Source organism: Falco peregrinus, chromosome 2 (genome assembly GCF_023634155.1).
Source record: "Falco peregrinus isolate bFalPer1 chromosome 2, bFalPer1.pri, whole genome shotgun sequence".
Taxonomy (NCBI): domain Eukaryota; kingdom Metazoa; phylum Chordata; class Aves; order Falconiformes; family Falconidae; genus Falco; species Falco peregrinus.
In genome coordinates, this window is record NC_073722.1 from 82,847,740 (window position 1) to 82,870,562 (window position 22,823).

Here is a 22,823-nt window from a genome sequence, read left to right on the forward strand (position 1 = left end):
TTGAAAACCCTGCATCTAACAAACTAAAACAGTTGTAACCTAGACGTAAAGAAAAAAAATACAGAATTGATTGTAGCTTGATGAGAACTGTCAGAACTGTTTTACTGGAACACAACAAAACCCAAACAAGCAATGTAAGTGAGAACTGAGATTTCGGTAAGAAAACACCGATTTCCAAAGAGTGATAACCCTATAGCTATTTGTAATAGTTTAAAACCCCTTTAGCTTAAATGGAAAATATGACTAACTAACTTAAGTTTTCAAAAGCAGGAAAAGGGATCCCTGACAGCCACTGATACAAATCAAGTGCTAGGAAACCAAAACTAACTAATGAAGAGGAAAACAGGAGAAATACATGGTCAAACTTAAGGAAAGCAGGAGTAATCTTTAAAGTAATTTAAGATCAAAATATAACCCTAAATATGTTTTTCCTCTATTATCAGATGGAAATGTATGTTGATTTACTGTTGAAAGTTCAAAGTCAAAAGTATCCAATATATTTTTTGTTCCTTGTTTAGGTAAAAGCCAAATCATGCAGTCACGGTTGGCAAAATCCCTTCTATTCAAAAGTAACAAGTAACTGGTCTATTCTAAGCAAAAGGTCAAGTCAGCCTCTGGTTAAATTCTATGAACTATGGATTAGATATGGTTCGTTGTAATTGAGTTACGTGGAATGTAGTTCTTAAATTTTAAAACATCTGCATGGGATAAAGTCTGGAATATGAAATAAAAACATTATCCCACCAACAGGCTAGCAAATTGTATTCAAGGCTACAACCTCAGCCATGAAAGGCAAAATGGAACATAAGGGCACAGCTATATCACTACAGAAACATAGAAAGATACCATAGCAATATGGATTTTCAGAAAATAAATGAATGTTTTTAAGATGATGGAAAAGAATTTGAGGAAGGATCTTTAACTACTTCTCTGCTTTTATCTGCTGTTTTACATGCCTGTTATTGGCAACTATCTGACATAGGCTGCTGGGCTAGATGGACATTATGATACTCCCACACTTCTCTCATACAAGTTAGTAGTATTATGTATGAAATTTATTTCTTGTAGGATGTTATGAGCATTAGGTTCCTATATTTTTTATCTTTTCAATATTTCTATGCTACGGGGGGGGGTAAGTGGGGCCACAACAACACAACATGGGACAAACACACACACGACAATATAGCCCAAATAAGAATACTGCCAAAGGTAAGCCAACAGGTAGCTAAACATTTCTATAGCTGTGCATCACGGGCTTGACTTTTGCAAGCAAACAGTCTACGTTTCAAACAAGTTTCATACAAAGCTATACATTTATGAACAAGAAATACAGTTCAATTCAATAGGATAGCTACCCCCAAATATATTAAAAAGGGAAACTTTAAATGGGAAGATAGGAGTCACAAAACACACTTGTTCATCTGTGGTGTGTGCACCCGGACTAGGCACACTATTCTAAAAGCAATCTTGACAGCAAGAGTTGATTGGTAAAACAGGGTAATTTTAATAGACAAGACAAATCAATAACCTGAGATTTATGATTTGCTTCATACCATGGATACCATTTTGGTGTGTAAGTGAAACTCCTGATTGCTAGTTAGTAAGTGCTTATGTAAACTTTATAACTGGCCAATGAAGGTTACAAGCTGGTTCAAATACTTGCAAATACTATTTATGACTCAACAGTGTCCTCAAATCAGTCAGAATGTGTCAAGGAAAAGGTACTGAAGACTATGTAGAGCTAACACAATCTCTGTTTAATATTGCATCCAGAAGCACAAACAATACTCAGATTCACACTGCAAATAAAAAATTGCTCTTCATACTTCTCATCTGTTGCTTAACTTTTTCATAAATTCATATTAGGACTTGGGGTGGGATGCAGCTGCCTAAACATTGCATTACCTGGGAGAGTCTACACATCTGCCTGGGTTTGCTGTATATGACAACATTTAAAGCAGGGGTCCTCAAACTATGGCCCGCGGGCTGGATAGGGCCCCCCAGGGTCCTCAATCTGACCCTCGGTATTTACAGAACCCCCCCACCCAGGGTTGGGGGGGAAAACCGAGCAGCCGCAGATGACCTCCGGCCACATAGTCTGCACGCCGGCCCCCTGGCTAAAAAGTTTGAGGACCCCCAATTTAAAGGAAATCTGTACCCCTGGTGGAGAGCAGACAACAATTTACACCCTCTAAACTGAACCTAAACCTCTGTGCTTAGGTAACTTGGTTGTACTCACTCTTAGTTTTGGTCAACTGTTGTCTGCCTAACATACCTTTCCCTTAAAATACGCAGCTTTACATCACAAACATCATCTCAAAGCCATTTTCCAACCTTGATGTCTTGTACTGCTATTGTTTCAGAGCCCTTCAACATCATCCACACACTTTACCTACTCTTTAAAGTTTCTTACTTGATTGAGAGCAGTACTGAAGAAGAAAACTGAAATAATAGAAATCTGTATGCAATCTTATCAGCATCTAAATGTAACATATGTATCTAATGTTTGATATATGGATTTAACATCTGTTTCAAACAACCTTATTTTTGCATAACTTAAGGAAAAATTGATCTTACTTCTTTTCTCAACTACACTACATTTATAGAAAATACTCCAGACATTGATATAGTTACTTCAGATACTATTCTGCAGAAGGATCAGGCCCAATTATGTTTTATTATAAGCTAAGATGATTGCTAAGTGACTACTGAAAACCTCCAGATTCAATTCAAACGTGGAAGGATTACAAAACAGACTGCTAATACCAGCATTGTAAAAAAGCAATAGGCAACCTTATACATGTGTGGGTTTGTCCATCAATGAAGGAATTGGTTTTTTTCTCTAGAAGACCTTAAACTTTAAATCCCCAAAGTATTTACAAGATCAAATAGACCACCTGGTTTATTTATAGAACAATCCACTTAAAAGATCCTAGAGAAGAAACAGAAAAAGTTGAATGGGTGTAACTACAAATGTGATTGCATTAACCAGCAAAAGACAATTACAAAGTGGATGTAGACTCTTCTTCCCACAATAATTACTTCAGTATGGTGCAGTCTATAATTCACTACAATCATAATAAAAATCCTGAAAGACAGTCTGTTAAACAAACAAGCAAAGTTACTTTCAAAAAATGCTGTATCACACAGCTACATGTACAACCTGTGTTCATAGCGATAGAAGAATAAATTGTTTAGGCTTATGTGAAAATACGAGGGTTTTAAAAAAACTCTACCACAGAGAGAAAACATACATCCTAAGTCATTAAGGTTCAACTTGTCAACACCATATCTGACGCAGTTTTGACTTTAGAGAAACTACAGCAGTTATAAGGAGTACAATTACTGAAAAGCCATTTCTTCTTTCCAATGTTCCATGCTTGAACTGTCACTTACTTATCTCACACAGAGGCAGCAAGACCTTCTATCTGGAACAGAAAAGGCAGAGAAAGGAAAGCCATCTATGTCAGTTTTTCTGATGCATCTGGAAATCCCTCAATTGATGTGTGAACTGAACATTTTTGGGGAGGTCATTCATCTCAATAATTCAGTTGATACATTATGAATTTCCTCCCTTAAGAGTTGTTCACTACACCGTTCATAAAACACAAGTAATACACTACAAAATACATCAAGTGCCTACTTTGCAGTTATCTTCATAAATACTTCTCCTCTCTATGAGTCATTTGGAGTAGATATTCCTACATCTGTTCAAGAACAACATGAACAGGTAGACCAAGTCTCTTTGAGGGAAAAGAAAGGACAAGGAAAAGAAATGCTTACTATTAATACAGATGGGAGTTAAAAAGGACAGGAGTTGGTAGTACACTATAGAAACAACAAATTCTAAATGAATTTAAAATATGTTTCAATATTCATACAGGAAAGAATCTCGTGTAATACCACAGGTATGCCTCCTTCAGTTGTCCATGCCAAAACCACCATTTCATTTTAAAAAAATGAAACACTAGTAAAACAGGAGTGAATATTTTTTCCTTAAAATTGCCATGGTATTAAGGCATTATAAAATTACCTCCTGCATTACTGTTATAAAGGCATAAAAATTAATGCAGACCGTTGTTCCAATTGTAACATAGTCAATTCTTTCTTATAATGCAAGGCTTCATGCTACGAAAGAGCTACGGGGGACTTTATGGCAATTTAGTAGAAATTATGAAATAACACTGCCAAATATTCCTATTAAAATAAGATGTTCAAAGTTTACAAAAAAATTATACATTAACTACAGAATATTTTCATGTGCTCATCTGCTTTGACAGAAAAAAGGATCAAAATGTACATAGTTTTACAAACAGTATGCATCATCTTTAGAGTGATTTGCCAAAATAAGACAGGTATTTGACTTTTCATGCTTACAGTGTTCTAATTCAAAAGGAAAAATTGAAGTCAGACAAATAGCAGCCATTATATGCTACTGTGTATCAGTAACAGAAAAAATTACTTCCATTTCCTACTAACTTGAGAGCTTTTACTAGAGGTTTTTTTACTTTAGGGATTTTTGGGTAGTTTTAGTTCTGTTTTGTTTTTTAAAATTGGACTATATGAGAACATGCAAATATAAATCAGTTAATTCTGGATTATGTTTATGTGAATTTCCTTCAAATACAACCAAATTTTGTTCTGAGATAACAAACTTCTGTTGAAAAAGAAAAAAAGCATGGAATGTTACCAAATGAGTCTGTAAGCTGTCTGATCCACCACCGAGACGAGACACGAGCAAGTATTTTACAAAAGCCCTTGGAAAGTAAAAGGTAGAAAATGTCATTATGTAGGAATCTATTCGGAAAAGCTTAGATTTCCAAGCAAAAATTTCCCTTCATTCATCTTTCTAACTTCCAGCCCCACCTGTTGAAAACTGGAGCCACCAATAAATGAGGAGTCTATCTGCTTATAGGCTGTTCTTTCCCTTCGGAACAGTCACAGTCACACTTTCTCACTTACATACAGTTTAACACACACACTTTCTCTAAAGCTGTTAAGTGGAATAAATGTAGATGAAGAATTAGTATTTTTAACAGATTAACTAAATCCTGAATAACAACACTGGACATTTTTATTTCCAACTTATATGGTGCAATGCAATTTCTAAAGTATTTTGCCATTATGATCACTTTTTCTGTGCTTGCTGACTTCACTGACCTCCTCCCCTCCCCCAGACATTGGAGAGATAATTCCTTCCACCAGCACTGAATCGCACAGCTCCACAGTAACAGCCAGCCTCTGGAGCCACATGATAAAAAGGAAATACAAAAACCTGTGTCTGAAACAGCCTTATAATCAAGTATGTATGTATGTATATATGTATGAGAATGCCTGGATTTTCTTCATGAAACAAATGTACAAAGATTGCCAGTTTTCTGTTTTAAGACAGCTTCCTGTCTTTTGTTTTCTGGGGGTTTGTAATGACTGGGGGACACACCTCAATACAATGACATGTTCATCTTGCCCACTCACTCTTTCAAAAGAAAAGCTGTGTGAAGTGTAATAGATATGGTCAAGATGCTGTGGAAAATACACAAATTGCCACTAAATAAAATTCTGTAATTCATTTTAGTAGGTATGTGTATACAGATGTAGAAGTTCAAAGTCTCCCTCTAGCAAAAAAAAAACCAAACCATAATTATTTTATAACATACTGTCTACAAAAGACATCCACTTACAAGTTGTCAAATACTTAATTTACTCTGTCAGGATCATTTTCCAACTGTTAAGTGTTCTCATTATGAAATGAGCAATTATAAATGAACCCAATCCAAAATTTCTACAAGGTCATATGCATCCCAAAGAAGAAATACAAGAGAGATTTAAAAATGTTGACAAAGAATTACATAAATTTTATGATAAACATATTGGCCATGTTAATCATTGTCTTGCAAAGAGAGCTAAAATTCACAAGGCTTAGTAAGTCCAAAATTTCTGCAAATCAAAGTTACTCAACAGAGAGTCTGTTCAAAGCATTTTCTATCCCACAATACCTCATCTACCTTCACAGTGGTTTTATCCAGACCATACTGAAGTTTTGATGAATTAAAATTAACCATGGCCAAGAAGCCTGAATTCAAACAGAAACATACTTAATCATAGCTTGGTATCGATAAACACTGGGAAGAAAGCGCTCTCTCCTATATTCTAGAGTAAGCATGTAAACTAACACCAAAGTCATTGTATCATTCCATTCCAACAAGAAGGCCATTTCATTCCATGTATTATTTCATCTGACAGCCATAAGATTATGTCAAATAGAAAAGATATTCTTTCAAGGAAAGCCAAATTAAAATATAGCTATCAGTACACAATGACAGAAGATAATCTTCAATTTAAGCTACTAAATTTAGTGACTATAATAAATTCCCTTCTTGTTAAACAATTAAAATGTGATTTCAGAATGTGTTTAATCCTTATACATTTTGTTTGTACATAATTCTTTAAAGAAATACATTCCATCTCTATTTCTACTGACCTAAAAACACATAAACATTGAGATTTGTCATCTTTCATAAGTAAACTGAGAACCAATTCAGTACAAGCGTCAGCCAAAACTTTCCTGAAACACTGTCTAGTAAACTGGTTTGACTTAAAGGAAACGTAAATAAAAATGTTCTATTAAAGTGTAAAAGGAAACCTCTGCAACTATTTTGAATTACAGAACAACAAAATTTTATTCTGTTGCAAACACACCAGAACTTCTCTTTGAGTGCTACTGTTTGCATTATCAGGGAAATGGACTTCAGAATAGTTTATTCCAACATTATACAACTAAAAACTTCCTACTGCGTACAGAATAGCCTCCTTGAGAGCCTCATACTGACTAATGCCCTTTCAAATAGCGAGGGGAAGCAAAAGGCTCACAGAGGTCATCAAAAGTCATCTAGCAGTAAGATGTATGACTAGTTTGTTCATGTTTTATGTAATTCCTAACGAACAGCTAATTTCTGTTTCAGAGCTCGTCTTTTAGGTTATTGCTGCCACAGAGTAAGCCAAGAAAATATGACCTCTGCAGTAAAAAAAAAAAAAAAAAAAAAAACTTTCTTGAAGAAATATTTACAGTGACTGTAGAGAAAAAGCAAATTATACTGACTCGAACAATTGTAGCTGATTTTCAAGAACATGTTCATTTGGTTTGCCCTCTGGTGGCCAGCACCAGCCCTGGCCGGCTTAGGGGAGAGAAGGCACGCGGGGATCAGGGCAATTAAAAGGCAACAGGTATGTTACTAGTACCCTTTCAGTTCTTCACCTAACCCCTCACACATGTTTTAGCACACAACGTAGCTGTTAACTTGACATTCCTCCTGCAGTTTCCAGCTACGTACCTTTGAGTGTCTATCAAACCACTGGTACAGATCCAGACTTTGGACAGATTTAAGATCTTCCTAGAACTAAAAGCATGTAACTTCTTCAATCTCCTGGAAAAAGCAGCAGAAGGGAGGTACAGTTTTGGAGGACAGAAATAACAGGCTGATGTATGCCACTAGACTTCAAATCAGAGGACAGAAACAGAACTCCAGAGAAAATCACTGGAGTTTCCCAAAAGCACTTGTAAAACTGTCTGTACAGAAGTGACAACTACCGCTCAGAACTAGGTTGCTGCCACTATACACTTCTAAGTGTAGAGAATCTGATTCAGTAGTGCCTTTGGGAACATTTCTTGGTAGAGGTTGATGAAGAAACTTACAGCACGACAGAACAAACCTGAAATAAACAATGGCTACTGAACTGTCAAATGAGAATCATATTTGTAGGTGATCAGGTCTGACTGTGCTGCACAGAAATACCACACTAAAAATTTCACAATTTTCAGTTCTAGACACTTAGTCAGATAAGCATTATTTCAGAGTACGCGATTCAATGTGGTTCTGAACAGCAACACATGAAGTTGACTAGCATGCAACAGGACACCAGGCTGTTAAAAAAAAAACACACACACAAAAAAGCCCCCCCCCAAAAAAAGCCCCCCCCCCCAAAAAAAGCCCCCCCCCCCCAAAAAAAAGGCCCCCCCCCAAAAAAAAAGCCCCCCACACACTCATTCCTTTCCATTTTCTTCTCCCAAATTGCAACACCCTGAAACAATTATACGCATCAACTGTATACTTCCCATCAAATCCAGGACTATTGTCACCCCCTTTTAAAACCAATTTTGAAAACAATTCGTAGATTCTCGAAGGGGCTTCCTTTTGCACAGACTTTCAAGTACAGAAAAATTAAAAAGGACTCAAGACTTCAAGAGTTGGCAAGTAAAGCCTGTATTTATGTCAATGACATTGACATTAACAGTTTGTCCCAATGAAGATGCTTGACATGCCCCCATCTCCATTATTGCCACAGCCAACAAAAGTATTCCAATCGCAAACATTCTCCAACTCTACCTCACACACTAAGTAAATGCACAGAGGCAGCTGCCCGAGTTTTTGGAAAAAATCAAAAGCAAGATGATAATGTCTGTTAACCACTAATGACTGCCTACCAGCTAAAGCAACAATTCTAAATATTTGCTTGTTGTAATCTGTACAATATAGCCAAGGAAAGGGACTTTTATGTGCAAATAAGTGGAAAAAAATAACAAGATTTCCAGTGACTTGTGCATAATAAGACATATTATTGCACCTGAACCAACCACTTAGTTTAAAAGAGCCTGCAACAAGCATAGCACCAAAATTACAAAGTCTTTCTGAGTATGTTTTATAGATGAATTAGGGAATTGTGGATGGAATGATGAAATCTCCCTTGGTTGTAGTCACTTTAACCATACTGGAGATTATTAGCATCTTTTGCCTTGTTATCACTTTAATCAAATACCCAATTATTGTGATTTGTACAGTAAAGGGAGTTTACAGAGGAAACAACTGATGCAATGCTGATAAAGTCTGTAATATTATTGGCTGCTCTGATGCACCTTTGTATCATTTTGAAACGACAGCATTATACCTTTGTGGCTTTTGCATTTCTATCTTAAGTAGTTTTGATACTTGAGTATATGGTGGAGTAAATGGACAGCCTTTTGTCATAGAAGAACAGATTTTGGCATACAGAAGTTACACAAGGCCCTCCACTTCCAGGCACGCTTTATTACATGCAAGCCAGACACTTGCCAGCAATATAAGCTACCAAAAAGAAAAAGAGGAGAAAAACACACCTATGGTTTCTCTTCACACAATTCAGCAATACAAAGATCGAACTGTTTATCAATGGAGAAGCAATTTTACTAGTCCTGACTCAAGGTTTCTTTACCAGTAACATTAATTCTGACATCAGAATAACTTGTTTTTTAAACTACCTTCTGAAATAGTCCATACATTATTCTCCTTTCAGGAGAAATTCAGCATTGTTTTCCTTCCTTTCTATAGGACTTCATGATGTTCTTCAAAAAAAAAAAAAAAATCACATCATCTTCTTGAAAAGTTACACACTTTTTAAGAAAAAGATACCTACGCACATAGTCAAAAGCAATCTTTTCTTTAGAATTCAGATTCATCTATGATTACCTAAAATAAGAAACAGTCCCTGACATGAGATACAAAAGTAGTACTGGAGCTCACCATAACAATACTGATTCTATTTTAAAGACCAGTGCAATTTCCTATAAATTTGCTAAAAATGGGTAGAAGGCTGGTAAGCATGCCATGTATTTAGTTCATAAATTTCAGAAGGTGGTGTGGGGTTTTTTTTCCAGAAAATTTCTTCACAGTGTTGTAAGACAGTATTAAGAAAAATAATAATTATACACTCATGGTCAGACCACTCTTAATTCTATTATCTAAGCGTAAACACAGTAAAATCATGAATAAATAAAGCCACTACTGCCAGCAAGCTCTACCTTCAAATGGTAAGCCACTGTGTCAATACCAGGAATATGTTCATAACATAAATTTCAATACAATGAAATGCAACTGTAAATAAGAAAGATGCATGCATTACCTCCTTAATTGTTAAATTTATAATTTGTCAGTAACATTGAAAGTAATTCTTGTTTCTAGACTTTTGGAATGTCTTTGTCCTTTACAAGCAACAACAACTAAAAACATTTAGTTAAAAGATAAATAAATACTGTACTTATGAAAGAATAATTATGTCTGAAATAATTAGGGTATTATTCCTGTTTATTATCATTTAGAAATTTAAGGCTGTCCTATAATAGTTTCGTAACACCCTAGTCATTAGCATACTTTTTGTATGTTGTCTTAAGTTAACAAGAGAAAGGCTGCAATCTAGAAAGGCAAAAAGAAAGCAGAACAGTATTAGGGGGCTTAATTTCAATAAAATTTCAAAGACCAGTGACTCTTGGCTCTAAGGACAAGTCTGAGTTTTAAAGAGGATACATGATAAACCCTGAAATCCGTGGAAACACAAAACAAGACCTCCAAAAGACAGTTAGGTACCATTCAGCATGCCACGAGAGGTGGAGGCTTCCTGTCTCAGGTGAGTGAGCTTTCTTTGCCAGGTTACTGTTAAGAGGACAAGAGCATTCTAAATAAAAAAGGATTGTCAGGGTTCTTCAGAACAACAGTATTTAATTACTTTCAAAGGGATTAGAGACTATTTACGTTCAGTGGACAAAGCATACTTCCAGAAGGAGAAATAAAACATCTACCACCAGATGGTCACAGCTCTGAGTGACAAAAACTGCAAAAAGATCTCAGGGCTTGCCAAAAACTAGAGAACTCGTCTTCAGGCACCCCCATATAGGTGAAGTCACACGCCTGAGGATACATTCACTTTGAGTAAAAAGGAGTCAGACTTAAAAATACTTTGCAGTAAAACTACTTTGCCATGTGACATTAGAACAATGTATACACACAAGAACCATTTCCTTATTAGGGCAGATTTGCAGTTGTCCTTACAGAGAATAGTTACTTTAATTATTTTAAATTACTGCTATGAAACTACACTGTTGATTTTAAACAAAATACAATTTCTGAAAAATATCCCATACAAATACCACATGTTTTTCCAGTTTCACTTCCTATCCCAGTAAGCTTTTTTGTTTAAAAAAAAAGGTTGCTGTAACACTGAAAAAATAAAAGATATCTAGTATCATGAAGGAACACTGAAGAAAAAAAAAGTAAACACTAATCTTTTCTTCCAGTGTACAGTACCAGTCACCCTTTGCTTTTAAACACAGAAGCAGTGATGATCATGTTACTATCTTAACTCCTCTGCACAACACAGACCAGCATTCTTAAGTCTCAAAAATTCTTAAAGGCATTACTCTGTATTCAAAATGAGCACTTACTCCGAGCTGCTCACAATTCCTTTGCTTACTTTATACCATTAAATAAAGCTTACATCTAATACACTGAAATGACTTTTTTAATTTACATAGCCCGTTCATATAAAACAATCTACTTTTAAGTCTTCTTTCCAGAATGTTTTCCTGACTATAACCTGTTGCCCAAAACCAATTTAACTTTATAACCCAGAGACAAGAATTCTCACAGTCCATAATAAAACACTTTTTGGCTAGCTAGAAAAACAAATTCAATCAGTGAATGTTTTTAAAAGAACTACTTGCAAACACCTGTTGACAGAGCTTCCTCTTCTCTTTTGGCTGAAGGAAAATGCCTTTAGTCAGTATGTTTCAGGTGTTAATGAGCCACCAAAATCCTTTTTTAGCCCTCAGCCCTTCTCAAACAATGTTCCTTAATTAAGACCCTACATTAAGAATATTTTTCCTTTGAACTCATTGCTTCTTATGCAAAGGCTATGTAGGACAAAAAAAAAGTTTAGAATAAAGCTGTTTAATTTCAGGAAACGTGCTGAACATAAGTCATCACATCCATTTTTTCAGTGTTTTGGGAATTTTAGGGTAAAATCCCAAGCTTTTATCTCTGCATAGGTAATTTAATACAATGTGCAATTCTCTTTTTTTACTTCAGGTTCAAAGATCAACAGTTGCAGTGCAAAGTTCCCAGGTTTCACAATTTTTCTTTGTATGTACAGTAGCAACTTCATAAATACTATATATGCATCCCTAGATAACCAGAGTATGACATCTAGTACACACAAAGCTGTTTTGTTTGCTTCATTTCTTGTTTTCAGATTTGTCCCCTTTTTTGCTGAACATCTTTTCCTATGCATGGATGTATCTGCATTATTTTACCTCACATTGGTGTCATTTTTGCTTCATTTATGAAGTTGTTTTTTTTAAACATTGACCTAATCTGCTTTGTTTCCCTTTTTTCTACAGAATTTACTGCTGATCCTTCAATTTGTTACTCAGGTCAGCAGCTTCTGAAGGTTCTCCCTGAAGCTACTGAAAGTAAATGGATGTGGTTAGTTGCATGACAGAAGAGCAATTCACAGCTATACAGCTACACTTCCTTAACAAACTATACCACAGGTCAGAATATGTTTCCTGTATGTCCCTGAAGAAAGCAACACCTGCTCTGCAGACTGCAGCAGTACTGCAAAAACAGAATTCTTGACAAAATACATATGCCTACACCTACTCCGTAGAAAGTACATTACCACTGTCATGTGGGGCAGAGCATGTTATGAGACATTCATATCCTCAGAGTCCATTAATCAGCACTTTGTCTTCAAGGTCCAGCCCACAGTGCACTGAAGTACTCTAAAAATTCCCAAGAATTTTAGGTCATGGTCTTTATCAGCCCTGCACCATACAGAAAATATACTGCAATATTTCACATTTAAACAAGATAATCTGAAAATCAGCCACTTTTTGAAATAGCTGACAAATAATTATTTAAAAGTATGTAATGTATCTTCTCTAACATCGGTGTAGTCAAAAAAGGGTATCTACTGTTCATAAAAGGGCACCTATTCATCAACAATTTTACTGAAATTAAGATGGAAAAGAAATAAAAATCCTGAAAAGACTTTGTAGGGAATAACTGAAAATCTGTCTTATTCTTAAGGAATAACCTTAGACCTGATTGGAAGTGAAAGGCTGTTGAAACCAAATAATTAATTTTATGTTTCAGTAGATGTTTGGAACAAACAGGTTTTAGAGAAAGGTCAACTAACTACATAATAGCTATAGAGATGAGGGCTAAAATTTTAAATTTTTTTTAGCAGTATAATGCTTCACTAAAAAAACCAAAATAGTCTATGTATAAAGTAACTCTTAGCATGCAGGTTCTATACTTTATTTATTACAGACTGCATTTAGAGAAGAAAAAAAAATCCTTTCTATCCACTTTTAGAAAACACCTGTAATTTCGGCCTTGGTCTAACACAGATTAACTATATCTAATATTAGTCAGTTCAATACTAGCTGTTTCACCTCTACAGAGCACCTAGGATAACTAACCTTCCTGACAGAAAGAGGTGACCACTTTGCAAGAGTGATGCATCAGACATAATTAAAACAAAAACCTGTAAAGCAGACATCTGCCTCCAGTTATTCCAGAGGAAGGCTACAGAAAATGAGCTTACACCAAGCTGCCAACCTGGTGTGGTCCGGCCCAATGGATCCCAGCTCGACCTTCCAAACGCCGCCGTTCCGCTCCCCAGCAGGTACGCAGTTAAGCAAGGAAACCCCGATTAACACAAGATACAATAATCCAGTATTGCTTACCTAGGATAAGGAAATAAAGTTTTCTTTGTTTTGCAAAATTTACCCAAAGATATCTGAACTTTTCCAAATGCACCTGTTTCGGGGATGGAACCTTTTCCTTGAAACTTTTTTTCTCTTCCAGATGCAACACTGAAGCGTTCCAAATCTACACAGTAGTTCTAGACCATAACATTAACCCCACTCCAAACAAAAAGCAATACATTACTGTAACAGTTAATTCAACCTCCATTAGAATTAGCTTTCTGCAAGTTAGCAAAACCAGATCATTTACATTTGTTATTTTTCCCCTGAAACAAAACTTTTGAAGTATTTTTAATGCTGATACCATTTTTCTCAGCAAAAGGAATCAATATTTCCACTCATAATATGGCAATATCTAATTTACTTTCTCTGCTGCACCTAAGGAAAGACAATTTACATGTCTAGCCTCAAGTCTTGGTGAAAACAACCTTCATAATTTGGAAGACTTGAAGAAAAATAGCAAAAATGTCATGACAGAAATTAGGTAAGGGAAATAAGGGGAAAAACTTCTGATTGTTTAAGGAACCATGTTAAGTGTCCTGGCACTAAACAGCCCCACTAGTCCAATACAAGCCATGGAAGTCATATTCTAAGTTTATTTCTTGCCCAGTAAGATTTTTAACAGAAAAATGAATACATGAAGATATATGAACTATATAAATCAGGTCTCTCCTTGAAGTTTTTCCACTACTAGCTACCCAATTTTCAGGTTCACAGATGTATCTAGCTGTGAGGAACAGCATGGGATCCTGACACCCTTGAGAAACAGCATTCTTCTTATAACTTTTTATGACCTGGTTCTTTTAGTTTTTTCACGTTCTAAGAATTTGTATCTACTGGCAAAGATACAAATTATGACAAAATTTGAGCTTAGAAGGAGATATGATGGGTTGCAGAAAATACCAGCTTTTTTTCTTCATTTATATTTCTACTACTAAAACAGTTCTGAAATAAAAATTAAAATACCCTCTTGCCTTATCACAGGACACTTTTTCCCTCCTAGCACAGAGAAATGCAATGAAGTTTTGAGTTACTTGGCATTTGGATTAAAGCAAAATTCCTCCATGAAGACTATGTTCGTAACTACAAAGAATGGCAACAAACACTAGTAGTACAGTAACTATCTACAGTGGAACTGATCCCGAGCAATTCTAACGAGAATTATTCAGCAGTGTAAAATTTAATACACGACGTATTTCTGCCAACTGACTGTTGCCATACGTGATCAAGAAAATGACAAGAAAACACACAGCACGCAAGAGATGGAAGAACAGGAAAGAAATACAAAAGTGGGAAAGACAGCAGTATTGGTGAAATCATTCCCTAGTGAATTCCATGTATTGGTACAGCAAAAGCAAGTCAAGTATTTACTGTTTGTGGCTGCCACAATGTGCAGTTACCACACCAGGATACTGGGATTAGTGATGCACCAGTAGAGAGCACAGCCGTTGCACACACCAGACCTTTTGATCTAAGGCAGAGATGGTAACAGCAAGTCAGCAAACCCGGCATGGTCATCTACAGAGCTTGAAGGCTTTTCATTCCTCTGATGATCACGTCAACAATTTACCCGTGCCTGGGCTGTATTCTTAATGATTGGGATGGAGGGAAAAAGAAACTTACGTAAGGTTTAAAAGGCTCATACAGGGGTAAAAAGGGAGAAAGAACTCTTGAGAAGGAAACCCAGGCACTTGGGAAGCAGAATTTGTACTGATAGCAGATTTGCCCTTTTAATCAAGTGTAGTATCCATTAAGCTCACTCCCCTTTTAACCAACTCTTGCTTTTAATTACAACTCAAATTATGTGAAAGAGGGATGACCTTTCAGGAAATGGAAACTTTTGAAAAATTTCTCCCTCTCCCAACTGTCACACTAATCAAAGCTGAAAGGCTTAAAGGATAAATGTCTTACTAATTCCTCCATTTCCAGATAGTCTCACAATGAAAAACAGAAACCAGGGTCTAATGTACAGGAACATAGTTAACAAAGTAGAAAGGTTACTGTAATATTAACTAGTAACTCCTAATATCAATTCTGTCAAGACTATTAGAAACACACTTAAAAGTCTTCAATACTCTCATAATCATAAAGCTGTCATGGAATGGTGACAACAATATCCAAGATCAATCACGTGTTTTCCTACATGAGTGCAATCTTTCAGTACTTTGGGGTCAAGCTCCTAATCTGTCTTTACAGGAAAAGGGAAGATGCAATAGCCTAAAGTAAATTAAATTACATCTCTAGAAGTTACTTGAACACGTATCTTTATTTCCCAGAGGCTAGTTTATTTTTGAGAACCTTGAAGGAACACACCAACAGGAAGAGGCTTCTCTCATTTTGCTGCTAAACAGGCAAATCACTGAATTATGTGCATACATAGCAAAGGATACAAACATCTCAAACAATGCTTTCACTCCCTGTTTGACATTTTCTCCTCTTTTCAATCAGTCAGAAAGACAAGGGAAAAACCCACCTCTCCCTTCTATTCTAGAATTTTCAGTGTGCATACTATATTTTCCTCTCTCAATTTACTCTTTCTCTTTGCTCTTACTCCTTTAGTTAAGAGCTAAGGTTAACCATGACTGAAAAAATGCCTAAAGAGCTTCCCCTGTAGATTAAGGGCTCTCTCTTCCTCTCATACCTACTGCAGTTGCTATAACAAAAGGAATCAAAGAAAGTATGTACTCTGAAAATGAAAAAATAGTCACTTCTAAACCTTGAGGGTTCTGAATTGAGTCTCAGCTGAAACGTCAGAAATGCTATAGCAGTGGAGCTGATTTACTAATAGCATTTGTAAAAAGAGCCACTGATCTTCATGGGGTCTTTCTCTGGTACTCGTAAGCATTTGGACAGCTCTGAACTATTACTGAAAGAGAAAGCAAAATTTTCTTAAATGTGTCAACAATTCTTTTTTAGAAAAATAGTATTTTGTCTTCTTCATGTGAATTGAAGTTTATTTACCAATTCAAGAAATTAGGCACACCAACAACTAAAATATTTTTTTAAGTTTCAGGTTTAACAATTCAGAAGCTATTATTTTTAGAACCTTTTTGATAAAAGCAGTGATTTTCAGTTGCCTCCAAATCACTGCACATCAGCAATCTACTTTTACAGCACTGCCACTGACATTTTTTTTGTTCCAGAAAGCAACAGTAATACACACCCTGCTACCCACAATATGTAATTTTTTTCAGTGGCTGTTGTTCAAAAATAAGCTCAATTAACTAACTGATGTGCACACACAAGCCATCTAACCATACTGCAATAACTTTGCAACTGGAGTTAGTGAAAATGAATTTTATATATTAAGCTACTGCATACAAACCCACTGAAGTACTTGGTTGTAAAACCATACATTTTGTTCAAGGTACGACACAGATATATCCAAGCCACCTTTGTACACAGAATTCAAATACCTAAATCAATAAAAAGCATGAGCATATATTGCTTTTTGTAGGCTTTGCTCAGAAACAAGATAAATTTGCTTGCTTAATGCCCTGCATTACTAGAGCTATAGTATTTCCATATTATTACTTCACTATCCTCACTCATTACACATCTCTCGAGAACATTTTGCCATGTAGATGCATCTTAAGTCTCTCTACAGGGAGATATCAGAAGGAACAGCTAAAGCATTGTAGTTTGCTCTCCATCCCTACTTATTCTAACACTAATGTCCATATAATATTGGTTGTCAATACCAATTTTGTAATTAGGACTCAATTCAGCAGATTATTTGTGACTTCAGCAAAGTATTACCTGAATCAGTAGCTTGTATCACTCTTCAAAATAAAACTCAAAGACATTTCCATCACTGATAGAAAAAATTCTCAATAGAAATTAATATCAATCACAGGAGTGATTGATGCTCCGGCGACAAATACTTTTTTGAGCAAATGACAAAGAATTGTAGTAAGATCTTCCATTTTAATTTGGGGAGAAACATAATTCCAAACTTTTCTCTGTACCACTAGATTTGAGATGGCACAGATGACATACTGTCTATTTATCACAAACTGATTTAAGATTTCCTAACCTTACGAACTTAAATGAAAAGCTTTTGTATGAGGCCAAAGGTTTAATTGTACACAGGACAAATTTGACAAGTCTGTATTTTTGCAAGAGTCTTTATAAAGTAAAATTATGACAAATAATAAAAAAAAACCTTTTAATTTTCATACACACTTAATTATGCCAAACCATATATGGCAAGGCATCCAGTAAAAAGTACCTAGAACATCCTTTACTCAAGCTTAGCTCTGTAATTAGTATTAAAGATAAAGTAAAATGAACATCTGGTCTCATCTGCAGGTTTTTTCTTGCAGTATAAAAATATAAGAATATTAATGTGTCAGTCCTATAGTTAATAAAGGACTTCTATGACAAAAAATTCTACCATGTACATATTATGCACACAAAAAAAAACTGTTACTGCTGCAAACAGCCACATATTTGCCCTGCTTCTTGCTCCTAAATAAATCTAACACACATAATACTGACTGTAAAATCCAGTTATTAAGAAAATACCATACAGTTGCTATATTTTTTGACATCAGTGAGAAGATCCTTCTAGTACTTAGGTTGTACATTTATCAACATATTTATTTTGTTGTTTACCCTAGAGAACCTCTCAGCTTCCTTTGTTCCATTAGTTACCTAATAAAGCAACATGAAAGTAATCACAAAATGCAACAATATGAAAAATGCGGTAATAAAGCAATAAAAACAAATGGGGAAGTATACAAAAACGTAAAGCACATGAAATTACTCCTTAAAAACAGAAAGCAAATATTAAGGGTACTTTGTCCCTTCAATTAGAATATGTATGCTAAAACTATTCACCAGACAACCAAATTCATTAATACTAACTCAATAACCACAAAATTGAATTATATGCAGTAAGTTGTTTCTTTTTCAGTTATTTTGTTGTTTGGGTGTTGCAGGTCTTTTTAAATACACCTGTAAGAACTACATATACCTCTACCTATAGTCAATCACCAAAATCCATTAAGAAATATAATTCCTGTTGTGAAACCACACTGCAGTATCATGTTGTGTGCATTCCACACTACATCAGTGATACAGGGGGCAGTGAAAGAAGTATACATACTGACAGAAACAAGCCCAGAAACGCATAGACTACAAATAAATTTTAGCATTGCTAAAAATCTGTAAGGTTTGGGAGTGCATAATACCACTGCACTGTAAAGAGCAATATATCACCACACATATAGTTTTCATTCAAGAGTTCTCATCATGCATTTTACAGCATTTTTTCAATAGTCTGATAGTGTACATAACTTTCATTCCTAGGTCAGAGGTCTACCTTGAATTTACCACAACCCATGAGAAGCTTTCACATAAAAGCAGGACATCTTGTCATTATTTTTTTCTAGATGGTGTTGTGTAACACTTTATACTACAAGTCTTTGAGCATGTAGCTTTCTATACCAAGTCTCTCAAATAAATGTCACTTTGTTTCATCAAAAAAAAGTATTAATGATAACATATTGAGTGTTTACACTTTCAAACATTTCAGTGGAAGTCATCAGATCTGATGAAAATAACCGATTTCACACAAAAAAAGCCCAAATTGTTTTTTTGTAATAAAAACTATACAAAAATCCCACTGCATGAAGTTATTTCCATCTAAAAACCAACTGCTTTCTAGACATCTTCAATTTAAAGTTACTTCACCCTCTGCTGATTCATCAATAGTCCTACAGAACCTGAAACAATTTTTTAGCAACACAAAACTCTCCCTGGAAAGTCAAAAAACATACAAATGTAGTTCAGAACAGTGTCTTCAGAGTAGCAGCTCTAGCTGTAATGAAAGCACAAAAACTGTGGGATTTGGTTGTAAAGGAAACCTGGCCCACAATTCATAGTATTTACATTATACTTCATATAAGTGCTCCCTCAGGATAAAAACTATTGAGGTCATGCCATTGATCGCTGCTGGACTTGATTAGTCATTGCTTATTCTTCAGTAAGTTATTTTGAAAGATCTACAACAAATACACATTTACAGAAGAACAAGCAGGTATACAAATAAGGCAAGCTTCTAAAATCTATGTCTTGCAAGGCAGGGTGCAAAATAAACTAACTGCCAAATTGTGTATTACAGAAGTGTTTAACTTTAGAAGCAGTAGGTCATTGGCAGGGGTGGGTGGGATGTGTCCAGACATTAAAGGTAATGTCACGGAATTTTCAGGCACAGAAAAGTACACTAAAAAGATGGGATACATAGCTGAAGTTACACAGACAGAGTGACATCTTAAGTTGTAACATATTCTTCCTTTAAGCTTTACTGCTAAACACCAAAATTTCAAAGCTGTCTCAATTATGTGAACTACTGAAAAGACTTTGGGCTTCTTTAAACTCTTTAATAAAGTTTAAAATACTGAGAAGAACAGTGTTTACTCAGGATAGTCATACCTGCAAATAATTATCTTGACATTCATCTACAGGTTTCTATACACTTGATCTGATATTAACTGCCACCAGTATTATTTGCTCCTGGCACAGCAGATCCTTCCACCAATTCTCTGATTTGGATTCTTATATTGCATAGCAATGAGAAAATTAATTTAGAGTAAGTTTGCAAGTTTCACTGGTCCACAAAAGCGGCTATATTACCATTATCTAATAAAATAACCCAAAAATTCAGTCACTACATTTCAAGTGGTTTGATAGTTTATAGTATTTCCTTTTTTTGTGTTAAAACATGAACTGGGCTGTCAAAGAAACTGGTGCTACAATTAATCTTTCCAAAGCAGTACAATTTTACTTTCTGAAGTGGCAAAAGTAATCTTGTGCCGAGATTGTTTTATACAGCAAAAAATACTACACACAGACACACAAACTCCAGGTAGTACATAAAAACATAAGTCGTCTCAGGATCAGAATAAAAAACTTAATTCTGAACACTGGTGTTGGTTCCATTAAATTAAACATCTAATTTCCCATGCAACTAACATGGATAAAATTTGTTGGTTTTCCAAGAGAAACATCTGTTAATGTCAAAAGAAAAAATGCAAACATTTCTTATAAATGATAGGAAAAAGAAGCTGGTCTCAGAAAAGTGGATTCAAAAATCATGTAGATCACATCATAATAGTAGCATTAATTACACCGGTAGAGCAGAGCAACATATCCATCTTTTCTCCCACCAAAATAAAATGGCACAGCTTGTTTGACCACCACAGCCTGCAACTTTTGTTTTCTTTCTGCTCTAAACTTAGCAGAGAGAGATTTCTGTTTTACTCTAAGAAATTTATCAAACAAAATACGAATAATCCAACCAAATTCCTCCAATTTTAATATTTAAAGGAATGTAAGGCATAGATTATTTCACTCTCCACATTACTTCTTTCTGAACTTAATAAATTAAGTCATTACATGCTCCAGAGAGGTCTAATAATTATTAGCCAAATCAAGAGGTACACTTTTTATCTGATTTTTTAAACATGGGACTTTAGTCAACATAGAAAAAAGTTTCAAAACTTTATATACCTTACTTTAAATGGTAGTGGCACCAAAACTCATTTTTGGTAGTTAGTAAAAGACATAATAGAAGAGCCTTTGTAAGGAAAAAATACCTTCTAAACTTAGGGAAAAGCAACAAAAACCTCAAATTAGCAGCAGGAAAACCAAAAGTTTCATCCCTGGTAGCCTCTGCAGTATTACCGTCACCCTTGCTTTCAATTTCAGATTTCACAATCGAGGTCTTACAAGAAAGTGTTCAGCAAAGGAACAAAGCTCCTAATAACACTGTGGCATGTGTTTCTCCAGTAAGATATACAGTGAGTCACAAATTCTCATACAACTTTCCCACTGGTAGACAGTGCCCAAAACTTTTTTCACTGGAAGTGTCATGTATTTTAAACTAAGGTCATTTTATTAAAAAACTTTATGGGGCCCAACAACAACAGCATTATCTATACCAAAAGCAAACTCAACAATTATATCAATTAAAAAAAAACTATTGGCATGAACAGCAGAAAAAGAAACTGCCCAGACAGGAGTGATCTTAACACAAACTAGCAGTCTCACTTAATCAAAACGTAGCATGTGATTTCAAAGTAAGCCTACTCCTCAGGCCTACATTACACCACAGGCCTAAACCCTTTCCTGGATAAGAGAGCACAGAGCACTCAGGCCATGAGAAATTCAAATTTATCATATCGAAATATCTACAATCCCAGCAGCAAGTAACTAAGCAGTCAGTTCAGTTTAACTTAGAAACCCAGCATCAGAACCCCTCTAAGATTGATGTCAGTCATATTGATCAATGGCACTGGACTAAAAATGAATCTTTATGTTTAAATGCTGTATTAACAGAACAGTCTATCAGACCATCTCACCACTCATAGTTAAGGGTGCAATAAACTTGTGTTTTCAAACATTAATGATCATCGTGAAAACTAAGACTTGGCACTCAGTCTTGGTTTTGTCACATTCCTAAGAATTTATAGGAAACAAGCAAGTTATTTTTCTAGTGCAGTAAAGACAGACTCCTAGAAATAAACTAGAATATAGATAAAAGAATCAGATAAATTCCACTTCTCCATATAAGTACATATAGCAAGTCATCTCGCTAGGGTAACTAGACACCAATGGATAAGAACTCTGAGTACCCAGGTGCCTTTGGATAAGTACACTCTCACAAATTTTGCTGTTCCGTTGTCACAACAAGAAATCATGAAACAATACTCTGTCTTTTCATGTCATCATAAAACCATGATTTTTAAGAACCCTCTAAAGTATTCTTAAGCTTTTTCCCCCGAGTACCAATTTAATTGCTATGTGTAAGAAAGGGAGAGGAAACAACAAACTGAATATGGACTAGGAGAGAAACAGTAAATCAGAGGACAACATGGAATAATTCTTTCCTATCTGTGTTACCTATTTTAAATTTTAAAGCAAAGGTTACTAGGGTGGGATAATACTATATATTTAACAAATGAAATGCTTACAATATCCTGTTGCTCCCTAAGATTTCACATATTTTCCTCTAACTTTTCTCAGAAACCTAATACAGAGTATTTGAAGATTTCAAGATTCTCCCGTCCCAGAAATCTACTTGGCAGCAGAGATACCAGCCAGTCATCACGAACTAGTCATCGCAACTACTTGTTCCTAAGGGCTCAAGCCAAAAAAACAGCAATGCACAGCTAAATTACAGTATCAGGTCCTTAACTAATTCCATGCCATTGGAGTGAAGCCTTTAACAACCTCTTAATTG

General features: G+C 35.3%; 1 protein-coding gene across 2 annotated transcripts in view; it reads right to left on the bottom strand.

The window, feature by feature from the left end:
• The window catches only part of SPOCK3 (SPARC (osteonectin), cwcv and kazal like domains proteoglycan 3), a 213,172-nt gene that overhangs the window by 176,295 nt on the left and 14,054 nt on the right, over positions 1–22,823 (bottom strand). The gene's annotated exons all lie outside the window — the stretch shown is intronic.